The sequence below is a fragment of the Helianthus annuus genome, chromosome 2 (genome assembly GCF_002127325.2).
Source record: "Helianthus annuus cultivar XRQ/B chromosome 2, HanXRQr2.0-SUNRISE, whole genome shotgun sequence".
NCBI lineage: Eukaryota > Viridiplantae > Streptophyta > Magnoliopsida > Asterales > Asteraceae > Helianthus > Helianthus annuus.
In genome coordinates this window covers 73452353-73464838 of record NC_035434.2, presented here as the reverse complement: position 1 = coordinate 73464838, position 12486 = coordinate 73452353, and the positions used below count along the sequence as shown (strand labels likewise).

General features: G+C 36.7%; 1 long non-coding RNA gene across 4 annotated transcripts; it reads right to left on the bottom strand.

Annotated features, from left to right (window-relative positions):
* Positions 1-2224: 2224 nt before the first annotated feature.
* On the bottom strand, positions 2225-10403 carry LOC110917249. Of its 4 annotated transcripts, XR_004872733.1 has the most exons (4): positions 10252-10403; positions 4695-9475; positions 3834-3918; positions 2225-2631 (listed from the first exon to the last, which is right to left on the bottom strand). It is a non-coding gene; the product is annotated as an uncharacterized LOC110917249 (long non-coding RNA). The 4 variants fall into 4 exon arrangements; XR_004872732.1 differs by having other exon boundaries at positions 2225-3918; XR_002580439.2 differs by having other exon boundaries at positions 2225-8188; positions 9391-9475.
* Positions 10404-12486: the final 2083 nt, after the last annotated feature.

Below are 12486 nucleotides of genomic sequence, written 5' to 3'. Positions count from 1 at the left end.
GGAGGTTAGGCTTTGAAGGTGAAGGTGGAAGGATGAAGATGATGGTGGAATCGATTAGGTTAGAGATGATGGAAAACGGTTAGGTTTTAGGTTAGAGGTAAAGGTTAGGGTTGAATTAAGTGATGCATTAGATGTTTTGGAATGGGTTAGATGATGTTTAGATGATCCCTCATGGTGTTTTTATCATTCACAACTCGTAACCCCTGAAAAATTGGTCAAAGATGGTTTTAATTCGTCCTAACAACCAAGAAACTCAAATTTCGCGATAGCAGAAACTATAGGGCGTCGCCGATGCCATTTAGGGCGTCCCCGACGGCCCCTGGATATTCCACATTCGTCGGACGCGCTAATCCACTGTCTACGAACATTTTTTGCCGACGAAGAGTTCTGGAGGGCGTCGCCGACGCCCCCCCATGCGTCGCCGACGCCTCCTGGTTTTGCTGGTTTCCTGCGAAAACTGTTTTCTTCATAACTTCTTCGTTATAGCTCCGTTTTACTCACCTTTTTCGCCCACGTACTCGAAATTCAGCCCTCTATCATGCCATCTTCCAATATCTTCATTTTAGATCCATTAACATCCCCCCAAAACACATCCAATCTTCATGGTTAACCCAGTTTTGTTCATTTCACATCCCCGGTTGTCCTGATTCGCATCCCGGTGCTCCGTTTAGCTCTCGATTAGCTCCTTAAAATCTATTAGACCTGTAAAACACAAATCCCATTAAAAGTAGGCTATTCAAGATTAAAAGCTACGTAAAAACATCAACTTAAGCATAAACGATCACCGGTTTTCAACCACGTATCAATCACGCCAACTCAAGGTTCATGAAAAGAACTACACTACCCACGACTTAGAACTGGGAGTCGTAGTATTCGCACTCAAGATATGGAGACATTACTTGTACAGTACCAAATGTACGATTTACACCGATCACAAGAGTCTCTAGCATAACTGGATCAGAAGGAGTTAAACATGCGACAACGCCGATGGGTCGAACTCCTTAACGATTATGAGTGCACGATCAAATACCATCCAGGCAGGCAAAGGTTGTAGCCGATGCTCTCAGCTGAAAAGAAACCAAACCTAAGCGTATCCGTGCGCATCAACTTACCATTCATTCGAACCTTCCAGAACAGATTGGAAATACCATCCAAGTTGAAGCACTAAAGGAGGAGAACCTGATAGTAGAGTCCATGTGAGGCATGGAAAAGCAACTCGAACTCAAAAACGATGGCATCCATTACTTCATGGAGCGTATCTGGGTTCCATTCTATGGAAATTGTCATACCCCAACCGATGGTGGAAACATCGAAGTGAGATGATAACAAATCGCTCAAAGTTTCATAACGCTAAATTGTGGCAATAGTTAATAATCCAAATTTCGTAAATTGCTAAATGTCATACAATGTTCAAACAAAACCAAACATGATCAAACTGTATCAAACATGAAACAAAATTCAACAATGTTTATTACTAAGGTGTGTTTCTAAGTCTACCCTAAACTTTTTTCTTCAATAGCATCATCTTTCAACCTGCAACATGTATTAAAATAAAGTTCAACAAATATGTTGGCGAGTATACTAGTTTGAATACATAGCATAATATAAAAATGTTTTAACTGTGCTCATATCCAATATGATAAATGTATACAAGTTTCTAATATGTTGAACGGGTGTAAGCTATATGTCAAACCAAAGTTTCAACGCAATCATGATTACAAATGTAACACCTCACAAAATCATGTCCAATATAGTGATGACACGTGTCATAAACCCTAATCATGTAAAAAGTTAACTTGAGGGACTAAAGTTGACAAATAGTGAAAAGATGTATGTGGAAGGACTAAAAGCATCAACATGCCAAACTTGTGCCTCTGATTGACTTCACACGATGATCGTAATCTTTAGTGAATAAATTATCGGACACAGGAAGCCGTTTGTGCTTAAAATCAAAAGTTTACAAAGCACAAGGGTTAAACGTGTCAACATGTTAATTCTTACCTCTGAGTGACCTTTTAACGATCTCGAGGCTTTGTAATACTTCATTATACTCTCAGGTATACTGGGTAATGAATTCATGGAGTTTTGATGAAAATAAATGATTAAGTTGTAAATTCCAAGAAATAGGGATTAAATGCGTCAACAAGAGAAACTTGTACATTTCGGGTGATCTCGTGTAACACCCTTAAACACATAATATCTTAAAAACGACGCAGCGGAAATATGAGCTTAAAAAATTCTTTCTTTATTAACGACATTACTTACGAAAAGGCTTAGTTACAAAAATGGCAAACTTTTACTAGAAAGAATTAACAACGTTCATACTTAAATTAATACTTCAAGGCGCGTTACATAATTCAAGCTAGGTGGCCGTCCTATCCGTACAATCCTTGTTCTTTGACTCGATCTACGCCCGCTTATCTTCGTTAGTGGTAGAGGAAATCCGTGTGATACCTGTGGACATCATATACGACTTAACCATTAGTCATTATCTCACTATACAACATTATACTATATAATTGAAATTCGCATAGCATTCCATAATGTAAGCATGGAATTATCCAAGCATTCTCTTAAATACTCTTAATCCAAGTCCGGCTTCAATTCCTCATGAACCCGACGATTTCATACCTGCATTTCATTCCAAACTCAAAGCACATCATTAGTAATCGTCAATAGCCAGACATCTTGAAACCATTCCTACATACATACATAGCATCTTACATTCATAGCATCTTGCATTCATACATACTTACCTTCATACCTACGTTTATGCAATAATATACACCTATATACATGCTTCATTCATACACGCATACATGCCTACGAGTACTTGTTTATTTCTCTTATGCACATAAACTTACACTAACATGTCATATTCATAACTCTCATAAAATAGGTGTTATACATATTAACATACATACTTACTCGCTCCCAGACACGTTTATAATCCAAAAAGGTTAGTTATGGGGAGTTTATAACGTATCTATTTATGCCCGAAGGCCAAATAACAAAACAATCAACATTTTGCAAAAGCTGCCCGTCGTAAGCTACGGCTCAGCCGTAGCTTACAATTCAGTTGTTCTGGTCCAAACAGCAGCTACGTTTCGTAGCCTACAACTGAGCCGTAGCTTACGATTTGGCTGTTCTGATCCAAACAGCAGCTACGTTCTGTAGCCTACAGCTGAGCCGTAGCTTACGAGTTGGCTGCTCTGCAGCTTTTCCAACTTTGTCCTTTTTACGAAAACGGCCGTAACTTTCAAACCGTTCACCCGTTTAACCTCCCGTTACTTCCTACATGATCATATTTTGGTCCTATATCAAGTGGACTCAAAATCTAACATCCGAACTAAGGAAGTTCTTAACTTATATGCTTTCGGCATAATATCATTTACGAATTATTCGACCCATTCATGTTTTTATCAAACAACTCTTTTGTTTAAACTCAAGACTAAGCCTTTTGACCATTAACCCATGTCCCCGTTTCTCGGTTAGCGCACTTGTAAGAAATTATATCCATGACCCGATTATAATACCTTCGTCATAACTAATGCAAATCATACCGTAATGAGTTAACTCTTATTTTGACCCGTTTGGTCGACTTAGCGGAAACCTTCACTTCTACATACTCAAACCTTCCTAAACTCCAAACCCATACTTAAATAACTAGCACATAACCTTACTTTAATAAACTAAGAAGTGATTCCGGAAAATCACTCACTTAATACTAATACTTGATATCATCATCAATTTCACGTTTCAACACAACTTCTAACATTTATCATGCAACTAATCTCTTTACTACTAAAGAGGGAGTCCGGGAAATTACTTACCTCGTGCGTCCGAATTTGCACTTAGCTTCCGTGTTTACCTTCTATCCGTGGCACTTCCTTATTTGTGCTCATGTTGACATGACTCCTATCCGTACACGTCATCACATTCATAACACGGTTAGCTTACATACATTCATTCGTTCGGCTTTCAAATCATGCAATATTTGACTTTCTTTAGTTTATTAGCGCAAATATGGGATATGTATCATCATACTTCATTACTACCATATACGGCACATAAATTAGTTAGTTCATAACACATAAGTTCTTGCATACGAACTTTTACCTTCTAATTACAATCCTATACATAATCCGCTCTCATTTTAGATTACGCCATTAATTTACATATCAATTACATTCACGCATCATTCGCTTTCCATAACACATTTCACAATTTATTAACTTTACATTTTCCAAATACAATGCAAGACTTCCTAATTCATTCAAAATTTATAAAATTAACCATTCAAGCATTTAAGCGAACACTTGGTGTGCAGACAATATTTTAAGCACTATGTACATGTGCTTTATGCATAACCTACTCATTCACACCACACTTGATCAATTCAACCGATTTCACTTAGCTTCTTAGCCTACATCAAGAACATCTACCAAAACTCTAATACTTATACATTCATCCTTCAATTTCTCATAAGTTTTAGCATCTAAGAATTGCTAAAATCTTATCATGTGACTAACACAAGTGGGTTTTACTTCAATCCTTTGCTATAACCAAATTCAAAGATAATTCACATTCTACATAATGATATTAACCCACATACAGACTCAAATTCATACAATCTTCACGGATTAATCAAAACCCAATTAACAAAAAGCATCAAACCATGAAATTGAACTCACCTTATGATCAATACACTTAGATTAAAGAGTATCTAAACCCATGCATTCGATTTGCCCTTGATCTCCTTTTCAATTTGATGATTTTTGGTCATTAGGGTTTTGGCTCTTCCCTTGGTTCCTGCTCTCGATCGCACGCCCAGAACCCCAAACACTGACTTATTTTTTTGTCAAGTGTTTTATTTAACACTTTTCCCTTTTAACCCCTTAATCTTTTAAAACTTGTCATTTATTTCATTTCACATATTAACTTGTATTTAAAACCAAGTTCACTAACTTAGTTACCTCAATATCACACCATGTAAAATAAATCATTCTTAAAATTTTAACATTTGGGTTTTTGGGGCGTTACAAGTCTACCCCCCTTAAAGAAGGTTTCGTCCCCGAAACCTCTCACATTTGCTCTCCGACCATTTCACTGTACTCATTCGAAGGGCATAGTAAAATACGCATACATTCGGGATATTGGCTAAAGATTTCATTCACAAACAACATAATTGTACGCATTGTTCCTACCTTCTTGAATTAAGTAATTTACTTTAACATACACGTAAGTGATCGAAAATTTATCTCGGGTCCTTATTAGTGTCATTACACTTTATAGTGCTAGTTCCTAGCACACTTCATTACTAACGGTTCTTTCACCATTCTATCGGTTGCACAACCTAAGTTTTACGACTTGTTTCGTTGCTTCTAATAAAACATAATACACTTATGTTTCTACTTATTTGAAATATTTCAATTCATTTCATTCTATTCCTATATCATCTATGATGTTTCCTTTGATCATCATAAAAAATAAGTCCCAAAATTCGATTTCTAACATGCCTCCTAATCATTCTTGTACTCATATGAGGGGCCATTGTATCATCACATGCATACTTTAAACATTAGATGACCTAGTAGTACTAAAAACAAAGCTATCCTCCTCATAATTTTTTTTCGTACTTAATACAAGGATAAAGCATCATCCTACGGTTGGTACCGTTTCTTGAACTACTTTACAATTTTAAGTCTAGCCTCAAATTTAATCATTCACAACACTTTATTATTAGCTCTGTGCATATACTACTTGTTATGCTAACCGGGTATATTGTGCAAGAGCATCGTACAGATTTTCATTCAAGGCCTTTAGATCATCCTCTTAATGACATAAATACTTTCTTATGTTGATCGTTACGAGTCGATTGTTTCATATCATACCATAATTATCCTACCATTCAATTCGTTCATACGTACAAATAAATTTATAGATTCTTACTTATTAATTAAGAACTAAACATTTTACTAACCTCGTCTTCATTACATAGGTCAGTGATCCGTAAGCCGGATTATCCGCTTCTTTATAGGTACCTTTCGTACCATAATTGGTCTCATTCATTCGTGTAATATGCTCCCATTCGTGAGCATCCTTCCTTCAGCTTTATTACTATCCTCTTACTAAGAATTTCATCATTCTTATCTATAAAATTAACGGTTAGAACATAACTTTTCATAACTGCATTCTACATGGTGTTGGTTCACCTATGACTTTTTCGCAAATTTCTTACGTACATGCTTAAAACATATCACACATTCCATTTCTTACATACAATCTTTTCATTTTATTTGTTACTTTGTCAACTTTTGCAGTTTAACCTTTCAGGAATTTAATTTGTAAATACATCCTTACATATATGTATCAGTTATTCTTTTCTGACACGTCCCTCTCTAGTCGAGCCATAAGCTCCTGTTAAAAGTATAGTCTTTTATACATACCTGTCGCGAGTCAAATCCATTGACTCGTTATCCATACGTTGCGATGGTTATTTCTTTCCAACTTGTGACATTACATACCCATACATTATGCTCACCTATAAGTATAAAACTTGACAAATCAAAACATTAAATACCGGGTTCAAATGGAAATCACCAATTGACCCGTATGACTCATTTGTCCTCCCAACCATTTCTCGCATACACGTATTTGCATACATATATATATATATATATACATATATAGAAGTTTAAAACATAACTTGGATAATATCAGCTTTAAAGAAAATTTACTTGTCTAGTTCGTACTTACTTACGAATTCGGACTTTTCATTCTTATCATTCGTTCTTACTTGTTTGATCCATAATTTCTTACGGATTCAAACTTTTCATTCTACTTTTCATTCTTTTCTAGGTTTTGAATCCGTCTCGCGGAAACAAACATATCATACTTTTCGTCTCTTCTATGTTTTGAATCCGTCTCGCGGATTCTAACATATCATTCGTATCCTTCATTCCTTCCATGTTTCGAATCCGTCTGGCGGATTCTAACATATCATTTATATCCTTCATTCCTTCTATGTTTTGAATCCGTCTCGCGGATTCTAACATATCATTCATATCCTTCATTCCTTCTATGTCTCGAATCCGTCTCGCGGATTCTAACATATCATTCATACTTTCTTTCGTATTTAGTACTCTCAATTTCTTGAGAGTCCTACTACTCTTTTCACCTACACGTCCACCTAGTACCCAATTCTTCCGGACATACCTGCAACAATTACCACGGTCTCACGAACATCATATGTTTCTTTCATACTGGCCAGGTACGCAATCCACATACTAGTTTCGTGTCTTCGAGTAACCATCACCTTATGTCCGAAGAATTAGGCTTCGGCATGTGTAACATTTTCAAAACTTCTTTACCATACCATTATTATCTTTCATTTAAAATTTTCCTTCCCTTGATAAGTTGTACCATTACATGTACCCACATATTGAGTCTACGTACCTGGGATCATTTAGTCTTATTACATGCCTTGGTGTCGATCCTATACCGCATTTGCGGATCATCCTCTCCAAACAACTACGCTTACCTTAGACATAACATACTGTTAGTTTTCTTCATATACATACTTAAATACATACTTACATTCGCTACTACCTTTAGATCTTGATCGAGTCTTGGATTGTACGGGTTCCTTGTCAAAGAGCACACAGGTTTGAGTTCAAGTATTTACCTCCTCATACTTGATTTCTCTCAAACCAGGGCTCTGATACCAACTTGTAACACCCTTAAACACATAATATCTTAAAAACGACGCAGCGGAAATATGAGCTTAAAAATTTCTTTCTTTATTAACGACATTACTTACGAAAAGGCTTAGTTACAAAAATGGCAAACTTTTACTAGAAAGAATTAACAACGTTCATACTTAAATTAATACTTCAAGGCGCGTTACATAATTCAAGCTAGGTGGCCGTCCTATCCGTACAATCCTTGTTCTTTGACTTGATCTACGCCCGCTTATCTTCGTTAGTGGTAGAGGAAATCCGTGTGATACTTGTGGACATCATATACAACTTAACCATTAGTCATTATCTCACCATACAACATTATACTATATAATTGAAATTCGCATAGCATTCCATAATGTAAGCATGGAATTATCCAAGCATTCTCTTAAATACTCTTAATCCAAGTCCGGCTTCAATTCGTCATGAACCCGACGATTTCATACCTGCATTTCATTCCAAACTCAAAGCACATCATTAGTAATCGTCAATACCCAGACATCTTGAAACCATTCCTACATACATACATAGCATCTTACATTCATAGCATCTTGCATTCATACATACTCACCTTCATACCTACGTTTACGCAATAATATACACCTATATACATGCTTCATTCATACACGCATACATGCCTACGAGTACTTGTTTATTTCTCTTATACACATAAACTTATACTAACATGTCATATTCATAACTCTCATAAAATAGGTGTTATACATATTAACATACATACTTACTCGCTCCCAGACACGTTTATAATCCAAAAACGTTAGTTATGGGGAGTTAATAACGTATCTATTTTTGCCCGAAGGCCAAATAACAAAACAATCAACATTTTGCAAAAGCTGGCCGTCGTAAGCTACGGCTCAGCCGTAGCTTACAATTCAGTTGTTCTGGTCCAAACAGCAGCTACGTTTCGTAGCCTACAGCTGAGCCGTAGCTTACGATTTGGCTGTTCTGATCCAAACAGCAGCTACGTTCTGTAGCCTACAGCTGAGCCGTAGCTTACGATTTGGCTGCTCTGCAGCTTTTCCAACTTTGTCCTTTTTACGAAAACGGCCGTAACTTTCAAACCGTTCACCCGTTTAACCTCCTGTTTCTTCCTACATGATCATATTTTGGTCCTCTATCAAGTGGACTCAAAATCTAACATCCGAACTAAGGAAGTTCTTAACTTATATGCTTTCGGCTTAATATAATTTACGAATTATTCGACCCATTCATGTTTTTATCAAACAACTCTTTTGTTTAAACTCAAGACTAAGCCTTTTGACCATTAACCCATGTCCCCGTTTCTCGGTTAGCGCACTTGTAAGAAATTATATCCATGACCCGGTTATAATACCTTCGTCATAACTAATGCAAATCATACCGTAATGAGTTAACTCTTATTTTGACCCGTTTGGTCGACTTAGCGGAAACCTTCACTTCTACATACTCAAACCTTCCTAAACTCCAAACCCATACTTAAATAACTAGCACATAACCTTACTTTAATAAACTAAGAAGTGATTCCGAAAAATCACTCACTTAATACTAATACTTGATATCATCATCAATTTCACGTTTCAGCACAACTTCTAACATTTATCATGCAACTAATCTCTTTACTACTAAAGAGGGAGTCCGGGAAATTACTTACCTCGTGCGTCCGAATTTGCACTTAGCTTCCGTGTTTACCTTCTACCCATGGCACTTCCTTATTTGTGCTCATGTTGACATGACTCCTATCCGTACACGTCATCACATTCATAACACGGTTAGCTTACATACATTCATTCGTTCGGCTTTCAAATCATGCAATATTTGACTTTCTTTAGTTTATTAGCGCAAATATGGGATATGTATCATCATACTTCATTACTACCATATACGGCACATAAATTAGTTAGTTCATAACACATAAGTTCTTGCATACGAACTTTTACCTTCTAATTACAATCCTATACATAATCCGCTCTCATTTTAGATTACGCCATTAATTTACATATCAATTACATTCACGCATCATTCGCTTTCCATAACACATTTCACAATTTATTAACTTTACATTTTCCAAATACAATGCAAGACTTCCTAATTCATTCAAAATTTATAAAATTAACCATTCAAGCATTTAAGCGAACACTTGGTGTGCAGACAATATTTTAAGCACTATGTACATGTGCTTTATGCATAACCTACTCATTCACACCACACTTGACCAATTCAACCGATTTCACTTAGCTTCTTAGCCTACATCAAGAACATCTACCAAAACTCTAATACTTATACATTCATCCTTCAATTTCTCATAAGTTTTAGCATCTAAGAATTGCTAGAATCTTATCATGTGACTAACACAAGTGGGTTTTACTTCAATCCTTTGCTATAACCAAATTCAAAGATAATTCACATTCTACATAATGATATTAACCCACATACAGACTCAAATTCATACAATCTTCACGGATTAATCAAAACCCAATTAACAAAAAGCATCAAACCATGAAATTGAACTCACCTTATGATCAATACACTTAGATTAAAGAGTATCTAAACCCATGCATTCGATTTGCCCTTGATCTCCTTTTCAATTTGATGAATTTTGGTCATTAGGGTTTTGGCTCTACCCTTGGTTCCTGCTCTCGATCGCACGCCCAGAACCCCAAACACTAACTTATTTTTTTGTCAAGTGTTTTATTTAACACTTTTCCCTTTTAACCCCTTAATCTTTTAAAACTTGTCATTTATTTCATTTCACATATTAAATTGTATTTAAAACCAAGTTCACTAACTTAGTTACCTCAATATCACACCATGTAAAATAAATCATTCTTGAAATTTTAACATTTGGGTTTTTGGGGCGTTACATCTCGCAACTGATCAAAAGCTTAACGATGTTTATTTTATGACCCAAGACACATAAAAGTTAACTATGGGGGTTAATAGTGCAATAAATGAAAGTTATTTGAACTTAATAAGAATCAAGGACTGAAAATGCGAAGTTTGAAAAGTTTTAACCAGAATCAGGGGTTGTCGCGGGGTGCGTAAGCCCCCTCTGATGTCTACGCGGGCCGCGAGAAAACTGCCAGCGACGGTTCTCTGGACAGCTGCATGTTGCAGCTCTTCCACTGCCTTCGCATGCATGTTTTCAATACCAGGGACTGTGTTAGTGGTTTTTACTACCGTAGGGACACCTGGAATCATCTGATAACTCCTAATCGCAGCTGGAATGATCCTAGAAGCTCTCTAACTTCTATTTAAAGGAGCTTATTTTGTTCATTTGTTCTTGCACACTTCAATTTTCACTCTCAACTCTTCTCTGGAGCATCCTGGTCTCTAAGGAAGCTCTCTCAAGTTAAATTTTCGTGCTAAGGACCATTGTAAATGTTCTTAGATTCTGTTCTTAAGTTTTATTTAGTTTAAGGACCGAAAGTCAAAGATATCGTAATTATACTTTGACTTTTTGATTAATCATTAACGGTCCATGTGACAACCGGTGATTTACGGCTCTTAATTACGTGATTAACACGATAATAAATAGTGTTTACAGCACAAATTAACTTAATTAGGCCTTTGGAGTGCCTAGGAACGTTTATCCGACTTTACAAGTACGCGTATGAAGATTCGCGTGGAATCTGCGGAACATCACACGACAACAAACTGATACCGTACAAAATACTGACAACGCCGACAAGTATGAATGTTACACGAAAATTTTATGCTTATGAAATTAATTTTGTGAATTTATTGCGTTTCCGTACGACACAAATGCAACCGTGAACTAAAAACGCGATGGTAGGAAACGCATCGGCAACAAAACGGAAGCGATGGAGACGCCTGTCACCTTCAGAACTTACATTTTACGCTATATTTAGCTCCATAATAAAATTTTAGTAGCTACAGTCGAAACCGGATCGAAAAACGGATTAAAGACGGCAATGATGTAACTTTTCGCGATTATTAACGTAATCGACAACGAACGCGTCACCCGACAAACGCCACTATTATACGACTTTTAATTTTAAAATTTTATTCTTTCAACACTTATGGAGTTTGGGTCGCGATATCGGGTCTCGTAGAAATTACGGGTCACTGAAACTCGGGGGTTGGGTTTGTGGGCCTTGGGCCCAAGCCCAAAGCCCACTAACTAAAACTCTAAGTGTGTGTGTGTGTATATATATATATATATATATATCTTAGTGTACCCTATCCCTCATTTGGGAAAACCTTAGACAAACATACATACACACAACCAAACTGTATATTTTGGTTGCTTGAAGATCTATACAAGATCTCTTCTACAAAATTTTCCCTGAAAATCTTTTCTTTGAAAATCTTACCAAAATCTATACAAAATCACTACAAAAGATATTTGTCTCAAAAGTGGAACACACAAGATTTCTACAAGATCTTAACATCTCTATAAAAGACCCACACCCCCTCCTTTCTTTCTACACTCACACAAACCACAGGTCTCTCCTCTCATTCGATCCACCCACACAAAAATTACCCCTCTGCCTTACCCTCTCTCTCTCTTTCTCGATAACATACACAAACACACAATCCATGTCCCTCTTTCCCTCTCGTTTTACTACCGACAACACAAGGCCGGAGTCGGTTAACCGGGTGGCTCCCATCTTCAGGCGACAAACCCAAACACCCCCCCCTTCGTCGGCTAAAGGAACGACCACCACCATCAGGTGGTGGTGATTGACGGCCTACAAACGGCAAGAAGAGAGAGAGGAATGAGAAG